Consider the following 19,102-nt stretch of genomic DNA (forward strand, 5'->3'; position numbering starts at 1 on the left):
CACGCCATTCACAGTGGTTTACAGAGTATGTTTGCGGATGTAGATGAAGAGTCCAAGTTTGTGGTATCCGTAAATGGTTTTATCTTGAACAGTTACAAAATGCGTATTTTAGGTGTGGTACCTAGAGACCAAAAGTATTTGGGAACAAGTGCGCTGAAATGAAAAGGGAGTATGTCGATACATAAGCACAGTTTTGACGTAATACATGCAGTCTTTCCCTGACGAGCCGACATGTTTTCATTTTCTTCACATTAATGGCAGTTCACTTTTACCGCTATTTCTAGGCGATACTTGTACTTTACGAAGTTCTTAGAGAACCCGACACCATAATTATCTACATGTACATTTATACTCCGCAAGCCACCCAACGGTGTGTGGCGGAGGGCACTTTACGTGCCACTGTCATTACCTCCCTTTCCTGTTCCAGTCGCGTATGGTTCGCGGGAAGAACGACTGCCAGAAAGCCTCCATGCGCGCTCGAATCTCTCTGATTTTACATTCGTGATCTCCTCGGGAGGTACAAGTTGGGGGAAGCAATATATTCTATACCTCATCCAGAAACGTACCCTCTCGAAACCTGGACAGCAAGCTACACCGCGATGCAGAGCCCCTCTCTTGCAGAGTCTGCCACTTGAATTTGCTAAACATCTCCGTAACGCTATCACGCTTAGCAAATGACCCTGTGACGAAACGCACCGCTCTTCTTTGGATCTTCTCTATCTCCTCTGTCAATCCGACCTGGTCGGGTCCCACACTGATGAGCAATACTCAAGTATAGGTCGAACGAGTGTTTTGTAAGCCATCATCTTTGTTGATGAATTGTATTTTCTAAGGACTCTCCCAATGAATCTCAATCTGGCACCCGCCTTTCCAACAATTAATTTTATATGATCATTCCACTTAAAATCGTTACGCACGCATACTCTTCAGATATTTTACAGAAGTAAGCCGGCCGGTGTGGCCGTGCGGTTCTAGGCGCTTCAGTCTGGAACCGCGTGACCGCTACGGTCGCAGGTTCGAATCCTGCCTCGGGCATGGATGTGTATGATGTCCTTAGGTTAGTTAGGTTTAAGTAGTTGTAAGTGCTAGGGGACTGATGACCAAAGATGTTAAGTCCCATAGTGCTCAGAGCCATTTGAACAATTTTTTTTACAGAAGTAACTGCTACCAGTGTTTGTTCCGCCATCATATAATCATACAATAAAGGATCCTTGTTTCTATGTATTCGCAATACATTACGTTTGTCTAGGTTAAGGGTCAGTTGCCACTCCCTGTACCAAGTGCCTATCCACTGCAGATCTTCCTGCATTTCGCTGCAATTTTCTAATGCTGTAACTTCTCTGTATACTGCAGCAACAGCCGCGAAAAGCCGCATGGAGCTTCCGACACTATCTACTAGGTTATCGTGCACGTTGTTGTATGCTGCGAAAGAGTTTCGGCTCCACTGAAGATAGCTTCTCACCAGAGCGCGTGCGCCCGAACCGGCGTCGTTCTTGGGAAGAGCGACGAGTCCGGCGCCTGGCGGTGGCCTGAACATAAAGCGGTCGTTAACTCCTCTCCTCCAGTGCGACAAATAGCGGAACACGGATCGCCTTCCGATAAAGGAATCGGCGACCACGAGGCGTGCGAAGCCCACTGACCCTTGATACAAGGCGGTACCATTCTAGTGGTCGGACCAAAGATCAGTTCGTTGGCGACGTATTTATCATGTTTGCGCGACAAAGCAAGCTCAGTATTAACTCGCAAACAGTTCCACATATCAGCTCCCAGCTGCCTGAATGTCACGTGGAAAGCGCCTGTGGATCGCTCTATCACTACACGTTGGGTCGAAGCTTTAAGATGTTTCCCAACAGCGACTCCAGACTGTGCTGTAGTCGAGCCAAAAATTAACCGCACGGTGTATCGATGTCGATGCTAACTTCAGGGTACGCGTATGGCGTGGAATGAGATGGGCATGGACCAACTGCTTGAGAAACGCAGGTTAGTGATGAGGGATTCCACAGAAGGGTCACTGAACGGTGAAAGCTGGCGGTTGCTTTACGTCTTGCTGAAAGTTATCCAGCAAAGGTGAAAGCTTCTCGTGTTATGTATCGTAGAGTACCGCACTGCAGATTAATCGGAATTGGTAGAGATGTCGGTCTACATGGTAAGCGAGAACTCCACCGACGAAGTGATGTAGTACTTCAGTATCCTCTGCGAAAAACAAGTAGAGATCATTTGTGAAAGGACATCCTGTCATCTGAGTGGTCGGTTTTGAAGAACTGTTAACTGCCATTACCGATGCTACACAAAACGAAGAAATCTTCCAATGATGACCAATACACTACTGGCAATTAAAATTGCTACAACGAGAAGAAACGCAGATGATAAACGGATATTCATTGGACAAATATATTATACTAGAACTGACATGTGATTACATTTTTACGCAATTTAGGTGCATAGATCCTGAGAAATCAGTACCCGGAACAACCACCTCTGGCCGTAACAACGGCCTTGATACGCCTGGGCATTGAGTCAAACAGAGCTTGGATGGAGTGAACAGGTACAGCTGCCCATGCAGCTTCAGCGCGATAGCCGGCCGATGTGACCGAGCGGTTCTAGGCGTGTCAATCTGGAACCGCGTGACCGCTACGGTCGCAGGTTCGAAACCTGCCTCGGGCATGGATGTGTGTGATGTCCTTAGGTTAGTTAGGTTAAAGTAGTTCTAAGTTCTAGGGGACTGATGACCTCAGATGTTAAGTCCCATAGTGCTCAGAGCCATTTGAACCAATCAGCGCGATACCACAGTTCATCAAGAGTAGTGACTGGCGTATTGTGACGAGCCAGTTGTTCGGCCACCATTGACCAGACGATTTCAGTTGGTGACAGATCTGGATAATGTGCTGGCCAGGGTAGCAGTCGAACACTTTCTGTATCCAGAATGACCCGTACAGGACCTGCAACATGCGGTTGTGCGTTATCCTGCTGAAATGTAGGGTTTCGCAGGGATCGAATGAAGGGGAGAACCACGGGTCGTAGCACATCTGAAATGTAACGTCCACTGTTCAGAGTGCCGTCAATGCGAACAAGAGGTGACTGAGACGTGTAACCAATGGCACCCCATACCATCACGCCAGTATGGCGATGACGAATACACGCTTCCAATGTGCCTTCACCGCGATGTCGCCAAACACGGATGCGACCATCATGATGCTGTAAACAGATCCTGGATTCATCCCAAAAAATGACATTTTGCTATTCGTGCACCTATGTTCGTCGTTGAGTACACCATCGCAGGTGCTCCTGTCTCTAATGCAGCGTCACGGGTAATAGCAGCCATGGTCTCCGAGCTGATAGTCCATGCTGCTGCAAACGTCGTCGAACTCTTCGTGCAGACGGTTGTTGTCCTGCAAACGTTCCCATCTGTTGACTCAGGGATCGAGACGTGGCTGCACGATCCGTTACAGCCATGCGGATAAGATGCCTGTCATATCGACTGCTAATGAAACGAAGCCGTTGGAATCCAGCACGGCTTTCCGTATTACCCTCCTGAGCCCACCGATTCCATATTCTCTTAACGGTCATTGGATGTCGACCAACGCGAGCAGCAATGTCGCGATACGATAAACCCCAATCGCGATAGGTTGCAATCCGACCTTTATCAAAGTCGGAAACGTGATGGTACGCATTTCTCCTCCTTACACGAGGCATCACAACAACGTTTCACCAGACAACGCCGGTCAACTGCTGTTTGTGTATGAGAAATCGGTTGCAAACTTTCCTCATGTCAGCACGTTGTAGGTGTCACCACCGGTGCCAACCTTGTGTGAATGCTCTGAAAAGCTAATGATTTGCATATCACAGCATCTTCTTCCTGTCGGTTAAATTTCGCGTCTGTAGCACGGCGTCTCCGTGGTGTAGCAATTTTAATGGCCAGTAGTGTAAAAAAACACTAGCCACCATCTATAGGTGGCTTCTAGCTAAATACATAGTACCTTGTCAACAGACTATCGTGCGCTACATCTTGTTACTTACCGTTGGTAGTCAGCAATACGGGAACTAACAGGCGAAGTGCGTGAAATGGCATGTGCGTATGCGCGTCCAAGTGTACACAACTATTTAAACCATCCACTGCTTGATTTGTGAAACGTTCCGGCTCCTGTCACTCAGATTGTCGGCTAGCAATGACGATCGTTTATCTGACGGGCCGTAAATCTTAGGCAATTGAATAACGGTGCTGCTGAAGGGGGACCGCTTCTAGAGACAGAAGTCAACAAAGAATAACATCTTGTTGGTTTACATAAGAATCTAATTCTGTTGCTTTATGTTGCGTAATGTATAGCAGTTCGTCAAATTCCATTGGATCTCCTAAAAGAAGGGAGAAAATATGGAATGAGTATTGAACGAATTTTAGGCAACGGAATTAACAACAATCTTCATCACTGTTTCTTTCTCTCTATGAAAGCGGAAAGATACTTCCAAGAATAGGTGTTAATTTTATAGTTATATGTAGACCATGTTTGTTGACATTGTCAGCGTTAGAGGCAAGTGTCTGTCGTAATTTTTATATTAAGGGCTGAAAAACCTCGAAATCAAGAAAGCAAATATTTTTTATATTTTCATTACCACGTTGTAATAATGTAGTCATGATGATTTCTGCTATGAGAAAATACCATTACCGATTAAATTGTCTGTTACTAATTTTTAACGGCGTAACTCCTTAGTTTTATGACCTTTGTACGTGGTTGGTTATGAACAACATGAAGTTATTTTACCTATAAGTTCGGTGTGGGTGTTGTCAGTTTAAAAAAAAATATTTTAAATAAGCTTAGAGCCCACATGGCAGTTATACCAATGAAGAATGTTATTATGATCTAAAGATGGCTCATGTGTAGTCGAGACTAGTAATCAAAATAAAATTTAAAATATATATAAATATACATATTAGCGATCTTGACTTCGAATATTTTCTACCCTTAATATAAAAGTCGTATGTAGATACCTGCATCAACAGATGTGCTAAGAACAGGTATAACTGTAGTCCAATGTAATTACCTTCTTCAGATCTCAGGTTGATGTCACTCACCTGAGAACCAAACAATTTCGATTCTCTTACATAGATTAAGGCAAAACCTGAGATAATTCTTTTAGATAGGATATGACCAGTTTCCTTTCAAAGTCTTGGCCCACCCAAACTTGAGTCCATCACTCATGACTTTGTCATAAACGGGGTGTTAGACTCAGTATTTCTCCCTTAGTGTCACACAGTTTGTTAGTAATAGTTTTAGACTGCACATGTTCTTACTGTACAATTGGTACAGCGTACTTATTTAGATTAGTACTTTAGCTTTGACATTTAAACGATGATTTTCATGTAGTTATTGCATATAAGGTCACAAAAACTTTAGAAAGTCATTGGCTCCTTCAGATGAGAGCTTCCACACTGTTTCACGAGGAGTAAAAAGGAAAACCAAAAACTTACGCTGTGAAAAGTGGCGTACTACTTACAGTGAACAAGAGAAATAGGACGTGTGCAAAATAACGTGGCACCTGTGCAGGAACTCATTCTCGTTCTCAGCGCTGTGGGAGTTCATCCCTTTGTTCTGAAGGGTTGGCCAACTTGCTTTGCTGCTGCCTGCTGAGCTATGAGCTTTGTCCATTAGAAGCGGCCGCCTCAGTTGTTTATGAGCTGATTTTCTTATTCGTTGCTCTAACCAGAGACTGGTAACTTCCGTCTAATTATTGGTACTACCTGCGTGGCCTGTAAATACGATCACTGAAGAGACACTAGCTACAGCGTAGAAGTTCTGCGTGTGACAGCACTTCAGCTGCTGAAATGCATCTCCCCTGCTGCGCAATTACCACCCGCAGTATAGCCCCCAATGTAAATATCGCTGTACTACGCATACTGTCGAAATCTTAAGTGAACCAAAATTAAAATTAAATACTGTCTGTCCGAAAAATAAGTAACTATTTCCCAAATCAAAATAAGTACTTGTACAAATGTAACGAAGAAAAAATTAGGTAATTGTTTCTATAGCTTAAAAATATTACAGTTTGAAGTTAATCGTAGAACATCTCAAAACACTTTAGTTATTACAGTGCTACAGCAGTGTAAATAGATCTAGGTCGATAGCGGGGGAGAGGGGGGGGGGGGCGGTTGCAGGGTGCAGTCGGTTCGGACGAGTTGAAGCAGCCCGTTGAAAATATCTTATAGAAACGAAAGAACTACAGAACGTGCCGTCGTCACGTACCCCTTCCACTCTCCATAAATCACTCTCCATCGATCCGTATCGGGACTGGTTTTTATAACTGAATACCGCCCGGGTGACCAGATTGAGCCATATTTTGCAGTTTTGACACTAACATTTGAATTTTGAGCAAAATTTTAAAGAAATGCAATCATTGCCATTTGGGCGATGTTTTTTGTTGATCCATGCCATTTTTGTGCGGTACAGGCAAAAAAAAAAGTTCAAATGTGTGTGAAATCTTATAGGACTTATCTGCTAAGGTCATCAGTCTCAAACCTTACACACTACTTAACCTAAATTATCCTAAGTACAAACACACACACCCATGCCCGAGGGAGAACTCGAACTTCCGCTGGGACCAGCCGCACAGTCCATGACTGCAGCGCCTAAGACCGACCAGCTAATACCGCGCGGCGGTACAGGCAAATCGAAGTGTATTTTTATGCACTGATTTTAATTTAATGTTGTGTGTAGTTATGTTTACCACTCTGATGCCCTGTGAAATACTGAAGTATTGCAACTCCAAACTTCTACCAGTTTCCAAATAACGACTCCAGTGCTAATCTTAAACTGCTATAGAGAGGTGATTAGGCTCTTGTAGTAACACGTAAGTAATGTTGACTTACAATAACGCTAGTGGACGAATTAAAATTGGTTTTCCTCTTTTTTCTTGTTACAACTTTATCTGTAATTACAAACTATCACAACAGCACTCGGAAAAAAAGCAAGAAACTGCAGCACTTATATTAAACTCAACTGCAAGTAAGATATGGACTGATTAACAAAACAAAATAGTTGAGCTCAAGTAAGGCTAAAAATGTTCATCAGTTGGTCCTGGATAAATAATGGATAGGAGATAGCTTTCAGTGCTGTTTGTATATCGATAGTTTAACACTATTGATGGCCCTTTGACTATCGACAGTGCGTATCTGCTTTTAGTCGTATGATTGAAAATGAAGTATCTTTCAATTTCACTATGTGACAGCCAGGTCGTGTACACTCCTGGAAATTGAAATAAGAACACCGTGAATTCATTGTCCCAGGAAGGGGAAACTTTATTGACACATTCCTGGGGTCAGATACATCACATGATCACACTGACAGAACCACAGGCACATAGACACAGGCAACAGAGCATGCAGAATGTCGGCACTACTACAGTGTATATCCACCTTTCGCAGCAATGCAAGCTGCTATTCTCCGATGGAGACGATCGTAGAGATGCTGGATATAGTCCTGTGGAACGGCTTGCCATGCCATTTCCACCTGGCGCCTCAGTTGGACCAGCGTTCGTGCTGGACGTGCAAACCGCGTGAGACGACGCTTCATCCAGTCCCAAACATGCTCAATGGGGGACAGATCCGGAGATCTTGCTGGCCAGGGTAGTTGACTTACACCTTCTAGAGCACGTTGGGTGGCACGGGATACATGCGGACGTGCATTGTCCAGTTGGAACAGCAAGTTCCCTTGCCGGTCTAGGAATGGTAGAACGATGGGATCGATGACGGTTTGGATGTACCGTGTACTATTCAGTGTCCCCTCGACGATCAGCAGTGGTGTACGGCCAGTGTAGGAGATCGCTCCCCACACCATGATGCCGGGTGTTGGCCCTGTGTGCCTCGGTCGTATGCAGTCCTGATTGTGGCGCTCACCTGCACGGCGCCAAACACGCATACGACCATCATTGGCACCAAGGCAGAAGCGACTCTCATCGCTGAAGACGACACGTCTCCATTCGTCCCTCCATTCACGCCTGTCGCGACACCACTGGAGGCGGGCTGCACGATGTTGGGGCGTGAGCGGAAGACGCCTAACGGTGTGCGGGACCATAGCCCAGCTTCATGGAGACGGTTGCGAATGGTCCTCGTCGATACCCCAGGAGCAACAGTGTCCCTAATTTGCTGGGAAGTGGCGGTGCGGTCCCCTACGGCACTGCGTAGGATCCTACGGTCTTGGCGTGCATCCGTGCGTCGCTGTGGTCCGGTCCCAGGTCGACGGGCACGTGCACCTTCCGCCGACCACTGGCGACAACATCGATGTACTGTGGAGACCTCACGCCCCACGTGTTGAGCAATTCGGCGGTACGTCCACCCGGCCTCCCGCATGCCCACTATACGCCCTCGCTCAAAGTCCGTCAATTGCACATACGGTTCACGTCCACGCCGTCGCGGCATGCTACCAGTGTTAAAGACTGCGATGGAGCTCCGTATGCCACGGCAAACTGGCTGACACTGACGGCGGCGGTGCACAAATGCTGCGCAGCTAGCGCCATTCGACGGCCAACACCGCGGTTCCTGGTGTGTCCGCTGTGCCGTGCGTGTGATCATTGCTTGTACAGCCCTCTCGCAGTGTCCGGAGCAAGTATGGTGGGTCTGACACACCGGTGTCAATGTGTTCTTTTTTCCATTTCCAGGAGTGTATAATTTCATTTAGATGCTGGGGGAAAGAGAAGCCCAGACCCCTGGACACCACCTTTGGCTACGTTTTGCTTTGATGAATGTAAAGCATAAAATCTGCTGAAGGAGACATTACTTCCAGCAAAATAAACAAAGATGAGATTTCATCCGGTCTACATATCCTCCTTCTCTACCTATTGTTGGCTTCAGTATTGTTGATAATGCAACGGAAACCTCTTGAAAGTGCGTTGACTCATGATTTTATTCCTTTCTATCGTTGTCTGAAAAGGTTCTTGGCAGATTTTATAGATTATAAAGTGATTCTTCGTTTACGATTTTTGCCTACTGATGGCCTTTAGATGACCACTGGCTTGTCGAAACTGGTAGCGAAATTGTGGAATGCTCATGTCATTGCATTGAAAAATATAAAAATCAATAAATCTAATGACCTCAGTGACAACAAGAAATTTAAAAGTTAACATACTCTGCTTTCTCATTGTGTAGAACATAAATTGATATTCGATGAAACCGGCAACATAAAGAATTCCAGCACTTTGTTTGGCCTAAGAATAATTCATATTAATCGCATTGCTGGACTGTCACACTTAAGACACATCACTCGCATGTTCCAGATGAATGGTGCAAGGGAAAGAAAATTGTAGTTACATAACTGCACTTCCAAGAGCCTTGAAAGGCAGTCCCCGGCGCTACAAGTAGCTATGCGGAACGGCTTTGAGCGGCACCACATCTACTGACAGCACCTCAAGATACAGTACGCTCTGAGAGGTTCACGACGACAGATAGAACTGGTCTCTCTACACGCTGAAATGTTTGCGGCTGGAGGCAATCGTCCACCATACTGTTTCTGCGAGATCGTGTGTTGTGTTGTAGGAAGAAATCATCACACACTACATTTTCTACAATACCACTTTTTCATTGCTTACGACAAGTACAGATGGAGATGGGCTCATCGCGTGGTCACGTTCATTCGAGCAGTTTCCAGTTAGAGCAGCATGTGACAGCCGCTGACAGTTCATTGGCTGTCGAAGGCAGCTCACCGGCTGTTCTGCACTCTTATCGAATTTGGAGGTCAATGTCCCAACAGCAATTTCGGTCAGGTTCAAGACATTTCAATTATTTACACAAAATTGCCGATATTTCGGCAGAGACCAAAAAAAAAACGGGTAAAAAGATAAACGATCATGTGGAGACTGCCAAAGTACACACGTTAGATCACAAAGAAGCAGTCTATTTCGTATATTTTTTATTATAATATATTAATCAACTGCATGTTACTTCTTTTTAAGGTATTTAATTATTAGACGTATTGGTGTGAATAAAGAACCTCTTGTGTAAAAATAATTAAAAATGCGTACTGTGTGTCATGTAATTATCGGGTACCTGGTTCAGAAGTCACTCACTAGCAGCCAATTTTTTGACTTTTATTTAAATTAATTTTTTATTACCAAACAGAAATGTTAATTAACAAAAAATATTGAATCACAATTTTTTAAAAGCAGCGACGTCGTTTTGTTTTTAATTAATAATGGCACGAAAATGTGAGTGTTGAAAATAAATTACAATCTGAAAAAATGTGCAACGCTAAATAGAAAACAAAATACATTTTTGTTTCTAGTAACTGAACATTATTATTGGTTTATACATCTTCTTATTAAAAAATAATGTATTTCACGTGTTTCTGACAAATTTTAATTATTATCATGTTATTAGTAATTAAAACCAAGAAGATGTAATAACCATCTTGAAGTTGAAGCTCTTCTGTCCGTGTCTACTTAAAAATATATTTTTTGGAGGGGGTCCATCTTGAGCAAAATACAATTTTATCTTTTCTTCTGTTTTCAGGAAAAGATAAAACTGAGTTTTACTCAAGGCAGACCCCCCTCTGAAAACAATTCAACAAGACATAATATTTGCAAAAAAAATTCTTTCAATATTAGTATGTTGACTAACATTTCCATTTGGTAATACAGATAGAATTTAATTGAAAGTAAAAAAAAAAAAGAAAACAGGTGTTGCTAGTAACACAAATCTAGCCAGAGACAGTATGGCTATAAAACTTACACGCTACGCACTCAGCTATCGGTAAATTTTAAAAAAAGGGATAAAAGTTTTTTACTTAATCGTACTTCAAAATCTTCTGACCTACAGAATGGACTTTCCTTAGTTTTTTTTTCGAGAATTGTGTGATATTACTTTATGAAGCTGTTGACGGGTCACTGACTTCCAGTCTAAATAAGTAGGGGGGGGGGGGGGGAGGAAGAAAAAAAACCGAGGAAGACAAGTCGGTCCCATATTCGGTCTCCTTTTGATGCTTTCGTATTTGTGTTAGGAATTTGTTCCATAGTCTGAACGATAGAAGGCGAACACGTAAAAAGCTACCACAATTGTATGAAGCTCGTTTGCGTCTATCTGTCAATAACTTCATCACACCCTATCACTGCCATTGGGGCGTGTGATCCCTGCGAAAGGTTATCAGTGGGAATTTTTGCACCTTAGCGTTACATATCAACGTTCCATAGGTAAAGGGAAGCCTGCTAATGATTTGGAAAATCCTTATAATTACAACTTTCACCTGTAGGTTGAGCTGTCGTCAAGTTTACCTGTTGACCCTCTGCTCCGCTCTGCTTCGTATTGTCTCTTCAAATTAGTTCCCGCATGCAGATAGGCAATCCAATGAAGATTTGGAAAATGGGCTGCTATCGTGCCCTCCTGGACAATTTGCAAGCAGCTATTCGGCTTGATAATGACTGACAAAGTTGTTGGACTTTCTCCTTAGGGATACCGTGCCAAATTCTGTCCAATTGGCGCGTTTTGTGGTCAACATCCAGAGAATGGTTTGAAAGCTACCTCAAATCCGTTGAATCAAATAATCGCAGATTTACCAGCGACACTTAGTTTGCTTATGTCGGCTGCACAAACCGTGCAAATTTGGACGACAGTTGATATTGTGAGACACAGAGGATACAGCGTTATTAACTTGGACGAAACTGATAATCCATCATTTAACCATCTCACTTCCAGTATTTTTTGGAGTAAAAGACATCAATATATGCTTATTTTAATTAATGTCGTGAAAAAGGTATTTTCCGCTGTTTCGTCTTCCAACGCGAGGAGGGGTGAGACACAATGGACGTTTAAGGGTAACCGCAGCCATGGTCTCCGAGCTGATAGTCCATGCTGCTGCAAACGTCATCGAACTGTTCTTGCAGATGGTTGTTGTCTTCCCATGGTCTCCGAGCTGATAGTCCATGCTGCTGCAAACGTCATCGAACTGTTCTTGCAGATGGTTGTTATCTTGCAAACGTCCCCATCTGTTGACTCAGGGATCGAGACGTGGCTGTACGATCCGTTACAGCCATGCGGAGGAGATGCCTGTCATCACGACTACTAGTTATACGAAGCCGTTGGGATCCAGCAAGGCGTTCCGTATTACCCTCCTGAACCCACCGATTCCATATTCTGCTAACAGTCATTGGATCTCGACCAACGCGAGCAGCAATGTCGTGATACGATAAGCCCCAATCGCGATAGGCTACAATCCGACCTTTACCAAAGTCGGAAACGTGACGGTACGCATTTCTCCTCCTTACACGAGGCATCACAACAACGTTTCACCAGGCAAAGCCGGTCAACTGCTGTTTGTGTATGAGAAATCGGGTGGAAACTTTCCTCATGTCAGCAGGTTGTGGTTGTCGCCACCGGCGCCAACCTTGTGTGAATGGTCTGAAAAGCTAATCATTTGCATGTAGCATCTTCTTCCTCTCGGTTAAACTTCGTGGCTGTAGCACATCATCTTCGTGGTGTAGCAATTTTAATGGCCAGTAGTGTACTTGCATAAGGGCCAGAGGTGAGCCAACGCATTATTGGCTTACTCGATTTGTAAGCTCTTTACCTTGAATAAATCACCCAAATTTTCTGAAACTGTAGTCATTTGTTTGTACACGTGCACCACATCTGCAGCTTTTTATCCCACGTGGATAATTCCTTCGACGTGCGGCATTCTTATTTTAACGAGTATTTACTGTTTTCATTATTTTCCTTTGTTTTATGGAAATCAATATGTTAGTAGTAATGAAATCCATGTGATAATTTAACAAAGGTACAGGCAAATGAACACGTTAGTTTATTCTATGCTTTCTGTCGACTAATGTTTTAAGTGAAGAAAAAATCAAAGCTTCGCTGTCCGTTTTCCGTGTTTAAGGAGATGCAAGACGGAGAAAAGACTGTTAGCGACGCCGAGTCCAAGACACGGTGTGTGCTATATCTGCTGCTTTCTCATACCGCGCCGCTCTTGTTGGCGCGCCGTAGGCACGCTGTCCTGCATTACGTAACCGTGTGGTATTGGTCCCTCCGCACGGCGCCCAGATAACGCCTCCGCAACAGGTCATGCGGCCGCTCTCTGGCGCCAGTGTATGTCCCGCCTTATTAATGGCAGGGCGGATGAAGAAAATTGCGGCTCGGAATGTGGACTGCATCCTGCGACGCTGACCTTCAAGACTGCAGAGATTGCCAGAGATATGTTTAATGGAGCACTCACATTAGTCGATCTTCGATAAAAAAACTGAAGTCACTGTCGGCAATTTTAACGTGGCCAGCATGCCGATTAATGCTTAATCAACGCAGTGATCAGCTTTAACCAGTGACGCATTCGGGAGGACAGCGGTTTAAATCCCTATCCGGCCATTCAGATTTAGAGTTTCCATGGTTTCTCTAAGTCGTTTAGTGCGATTGTACTGATAGCTCCGTTGAAATGTACACGCCCGATTTCTTTCCCTATACTTCCGCAATCCGAGAACGTACTCATTCTCGAATGACCTCATCGTCGACAGCTTGTTAAATCCTTATCTTCCTTTTAACTTGTAACACAATTCGTTCTCATGACGAATGTAGCTTGTCAGCTATTCACTGACAAACAGCCCAAGTGAAAATGAGGATGTGTAACATGATTCCATTCATACAAAAGTCATTTCAGCGACACGTCGGAAAGGTATTTCGCTAACTAAGAATTGCGTCCCTCAATCTTCGGATTTCTGTTTATTTTTATTGGTGTAGTGGAATATTCCGTTACATTATTAGAGTGATTTATGTACGTACCGTTACTAGGTTTTTAAAAATTTGACACGACTATTTCATAGAGAAACCCAAGTTTGTTCATAGAAGTTTCATATCTGCCTAATCCTACCTCATCAGTGATTCAGATACAGCTAAAACGTTTTGAAACGTATGCACAAAATGATGACAATAATTATCTGGGACAGTTACTTAGCGTGATAAAAATACACTTAATTTGCTTTGCACGAAGAATTAACTCGATTTCTATCGATAGCGAACATAGGCTGCTATTGAGGCATAAGACTGTTTAGCTGGCGAACCTAACAATTTTAAGTAGTTCGTTCCGGCTAGTAAAGTGAAACGACATAATTTTAATAATGCAAGGAAGACAGCACTGCAGTATAATCCATGGGTTTATTCTCCAGTGATAATATCATGTTATACCCACAGTTGTGCTCGTCACAAACGTGTTGAGGTATACCGCATAATAACACATCGTATTCTGCATTCAGACAAATCAGGTTTCGCGCTGAATTGTATTCGTAGTAAGGGAAAATTACTAATGGTATTCCACAGGGGTCAATAATGGGACCGCTTTTGCTGGTACTATGTTTAAATTACCTCTGATCTTACACAGAAAAAGCAGAATTAGCGGTCTTTGTTGATGATGCAAGTGTCGCAATCACGCCCAGCAAATATGCCACGACAGAAGAAACTGTTTTTTTTTTTTATCTTGATGAGTCACTTATCATAGAAAAACATAGTTCACTGAATTCTGGCAAGGTATATTGTCAACTGAGTCTGTAGATAACGGGAAAACTAAAATTGTGAAACTAAATGTTCAAAATGCCTGGACTTGCCTACTGCTCAGAACCTGAATTGGACATAACGCATTACAGACTGTTTGCCAGACTGATGGCACATTTAACACTGAATCTGCTTTTATATTTCAAAAATCACAAACACTTCAGATCACAACATGCATCGAAAAGACAATTTTTGTTTTCATACCATTCCTGCTTCAGCGACAATGATGGCAGCATACGTGCTGGACACGGTACCACCATGTCCACTGTAGTCCGGAACTCCGCACCGGTAAGTGTGGTGCGTTCGGACACAATATACGATTTCCGCTCTTACAGCTATGTGACAGAAGTTTCTCCACTTCAGGATCCTCCACCTACCACACTTCAGGAGAATGTTGCGCGGCCTTATGTGACGAGGAATATGCAAGTCTTCTTTGAAGAACCTCGGTCGCCACTGTTGTCTTGATTTGTATCTCCATCCGATATGTTCACCACTGTACTCGTAGATGTTTTGAATGTTGTTGGCTGACAGCTTATTCACAGCAATTACTGTTGACAGAACCGGCGGCGAGGGGGATTCCTGAGGGATGTATCCAAGCCTGCTTTGATTCCGTTCCACGGAATTTGGAGCCTTTAATTTATTGTGGAGACGTAGCCCCTACCTCTTGTGTATTGTCATGTACCTAATTTGTGATATGAAAGTCATCTCAAACAAATGTATCTTGTGTGATGTTGCGCAGTTTTCGGAAACGTTTGTTTTTCTTTGGTTTAACGATTAAGGAAGCCGCGATGTATGAATGGTGAATCGATTTGATATAAATAAGGCTCGGTTGCAAAACACGACTGTAGATTATCTCTACATCGAATGCCAGCTCTGTCTCTATATAACTGGTGTGATGTCCATCCTGATTGGTAAGTTACAATAACTGACTGCGTTCCTAGGATGACATACTATTATCACGGCATTCTACTTCTAACCGGGAAGGAAATAAGGAAATTTAAAGCACAATCTCGCTCAGAGATCATTGCAGACAGATTACTGGGTCAGAGGTTAGGTTAAAGAACTGGCCACAGCCTTCGTAGAGGAACTATGTCACTATTCGCTTAAGATCGTTTAGGGAAGCCGTGGAATGTATAACGATGAACAGCGGGACCTGGGTTTTAACTTCACTCCTTCTGAATGCAGAACGCTACTGTGCCATTCGCACCCTATTCCATTTAATTTTCCTATCAAGTGCTTCTAGATAACATGTGAGTACTTGAGGACTCCGTCTTTAAATAACATTTTTGTCATGTTATAAAAACATCCAGATTATCGTTATATTGCATGGGTTTTATCTTTTCCCCGCTGTACGACGGAAAACGCTTTACTCTAAACCGCCTAAACAGTGCAATAGCTGTGGACACCACATATTAGAAGTTGGCATACAGGTTATATGTCCTACAAGGAATGATTGGCAAGGTCTGGATGTAGTATAGGACCAGTTTGCTGAAATAACGACCGAGGACTTGTGTACTCGATTCTATGTTAAGCATCATAAGGCGGTGGCCTGTATCGCCAACCAAATCAGGGGATGAAATCCTACATCGCTGGCAATATTTTGGCGCGCTTCTGCTCAACGTTCCAAGTGCTTTTGTTTCACTGTGTACAAGTACAAGCTGTTCCTTTATTGCAAAGTCCGCCTCCAGATCTGAGTCGGAGGGCGGCAGGATGCCATGCAAAAGGGCCCGGGTTTGATTCCGGGCCGGGTCGGAGATTTTGCACCAGGAGAACGCTGCACCCGACGGGAGGCCCTAGCCACATGCACAATTCACTTCTTTGTCTCACAGCGATCATCTATGAAGCTACATTCCAAGGTGCGCCTTTCAAATCCGAGCGAAACAGTGGAACTTCAAGACATTGCCCAGTCGTAGCAAGTGTTCTCTAAGAATCGATTCTAGGATGTAGCCTCTGCTTTCTGTTCTCAGCGGAGAGGGAACGTTCCGTGCGCGTTCAACTTTCTGTCTCTATCGAGGACACAGCCGTAGAGACACACCATGAAAGTGACCGTGTCTGCAGGTGGCATCGACAACATGACTACTTGAAGGACGACCTCCAGCGCGTTGAAAGGCTAGGACGCAGTGATTACCAAAAGGTCTTTCATTACCATGCTGCAGAATGGGTCAGAGACCCAAATCTGTCATCAAAATTGAAAAAAGTAAAATTCTTACGTAGGTAATTTGAAATAGTAGATTGGGTAATGTCCCGATTATTGAATCCCCTAATAGAAACGGTCAGCAGCTTCATTCGGTTATTGTTTCTCAGTTGAGACTTATTACTCTCTTGCTAGCCGTGCGAAGAAAGTGGCACGTCTTTCTAGGTAAACTCGTTCTTTTCTATACTGGGATATTTTTTAAAATGGAGGCCGCTGCAAGAGGTACTTACTTAAATACAAATTCTTGTTTGATTACTCCACCATACATTAACTTTTGTTTTTTATAAAGCAACTTTCGAAGCGCAAAATAAGTTAAAGAATAGTAAAACATAACGAAAAGCGAGAAACTGTTTTATCCGCCATATTGGAATCAGCATTATTATATTTAAAATTTTATATAAATTTAGTAATTAGCCTGGTCACAAACCCTAATGTATCAGTTTTCGTCAAATGAGTCATACACTACTGGCCATTAAAATTGCTACACCAAGAAGAAATGCAGATGATAAACGGGTATTCATTGGACAGATATATTATACTAGAACTGATATGTGATTACATTTTCATGCAATTTGGGTGCATAGATCCTAAGAAATCAGCATCCAGAACAACCATCTCTGGCCGTAATAACGGCCTTGATACGCTTGGGCATTGAATCAAACAGAGCTTGGATGGAGTGCACAGGTACAGCTGCCCATGCAGCTTCAACACAGTTCATCAAGAGTAGTGACTGGCGTATTGTGACGAGCCAATTGCTCGGCCTCCATTGAGCAGACGTTTTCAATTGGTGAGAGATCTGGAGAATATCCTGGCTTGGGCAGCAGTCGAACATTTTCTGTATCCAGAAAGACCCGTACAGGACCTGCAACATGCGGTCGTGCATTATCCTGCTGTAATGTGGGGTTTCGCAGGGATCGAATGAAGGGTAGAGCCACGGGTCGTAACACATCTGAAATGTAACGTCCACCGTTCAAACTGCCGTCAATGCGAACAAGAGATGACCGAGGCGTGTAACCAATGGCACCTCATACCATCACGTCGGGTGATACGCCAGTATGGCGATGACGAGTACACGCTTCCAAATATGCGTTCACCGCGATGTCGCCAAACACGGATGCGACCATCATGACGCTGTAAACAGAACCTGGATTCATTCCAAAAAATTACGTTTTGCCATTCGTGCACTCAGGTTCGTCGTTGAGTACACCATCGCAGGCGCTCCTGTCTGTGATGCAGTGTCAAGGGTAACCGCAGCCATGGTCTCCGAGCTGATAGTCGTCGAACTGTTCGTGCAGATGGTTGTTGTCTTGCAGACGTCCCCATCTGTTGACTCAGGGATCGAGACGTGGCTGCACTTTCCTTTACAGCCATGCGGATAAGATGCCTGTCATCTCGACTGCTAGTGATACGAGGCCGTTGGGATGCAGCACGGCGTTCCGTATTACCCTCCTGAACCCACCGATTCCATATTCTGCTAACAGTCATTGGATCTCGACCAATGCGAGGAGCCATGTCGCGATACGATAAACCGCAATTGCGATAGGCTACAATCCGACCTTTATCAAAGTCGGAAACATGATGGTACGCATTTCTCCTCTTTACACGAGGCATCACAACAACACCAGGCAACGCCAGACAACTCTGGTTTGTGTATGAGAAATCGGTTGGAAACTTTCCTCATGTCAGCAGGTTGTAGGTGTGGCCACCGGCGTCAACCTTGCGTGAATGCTCTGTAAAGCTTATCATTTGCATATCATAGCATCTTCTTCCTGTCGGTTAAATTTCGCGTCTGTAGCACGTCATCTTCGTGGTGTAGCAATTTCAATGGCCAGCAGTGTACTTATTTTGGATTCTGTATTATTTATTGGGTCTGTCATTTTGAATTTTTCAGTTTTTGTGTATGATTCATTATCAGTAAGGTAAAAAATAGCAATACAACGATGTTCGTCCGCATTGACAGAGATTTTGAATTTTAGACTTTTTTTCGCAGTTCTGACCATTGTGGGCTGTGGTAAAGCTAGAACGTCCAGTAATGTGAGGTAATCTGCCTTGCTGCCTTACTGGATCAATAACTTATGTGGCGTCGGAACATTGGACAACTATGTGGCACAGAACTAGAAAGAATGAAGTTGTCACTTAGCCCCACGTCCATGCTACTACACTGTCCAGTCACATTAACGTGACCACCTGTCGGAAGCCTCACTAAGCACTTCTTACAGCACAGTCCTCGGTGAGATGTTCAGGAAGAAAGTCAGTGAGGCTCTGGAAGGCACGGACAGGCATGTGGATTCATACCGACTTCAGTGTCGCGTCCATCTGCATTATGTTTCTTGGTTGAGGATCCCTGGTACGAATAGACCGATCGAGGTGGTCCCATAGATTCTCCATCGGGTTTAAAT

The sequence above is a fragment of the Schistocerca serialis genome, chromosome 1 (genome assembly GCF_023864345.2).
Source record: "Schistocerca serialis cubense isolate TAMUIC-IGC-003099 chromosome 1, iqSchSeri2.2, whole genome shotgun sequence".
NCBI lineage: Eukaryota > Metazoa > Arthropoda > Insecta > Orthoptera > Acrididae > Schistocerca > Schistocerca serialis.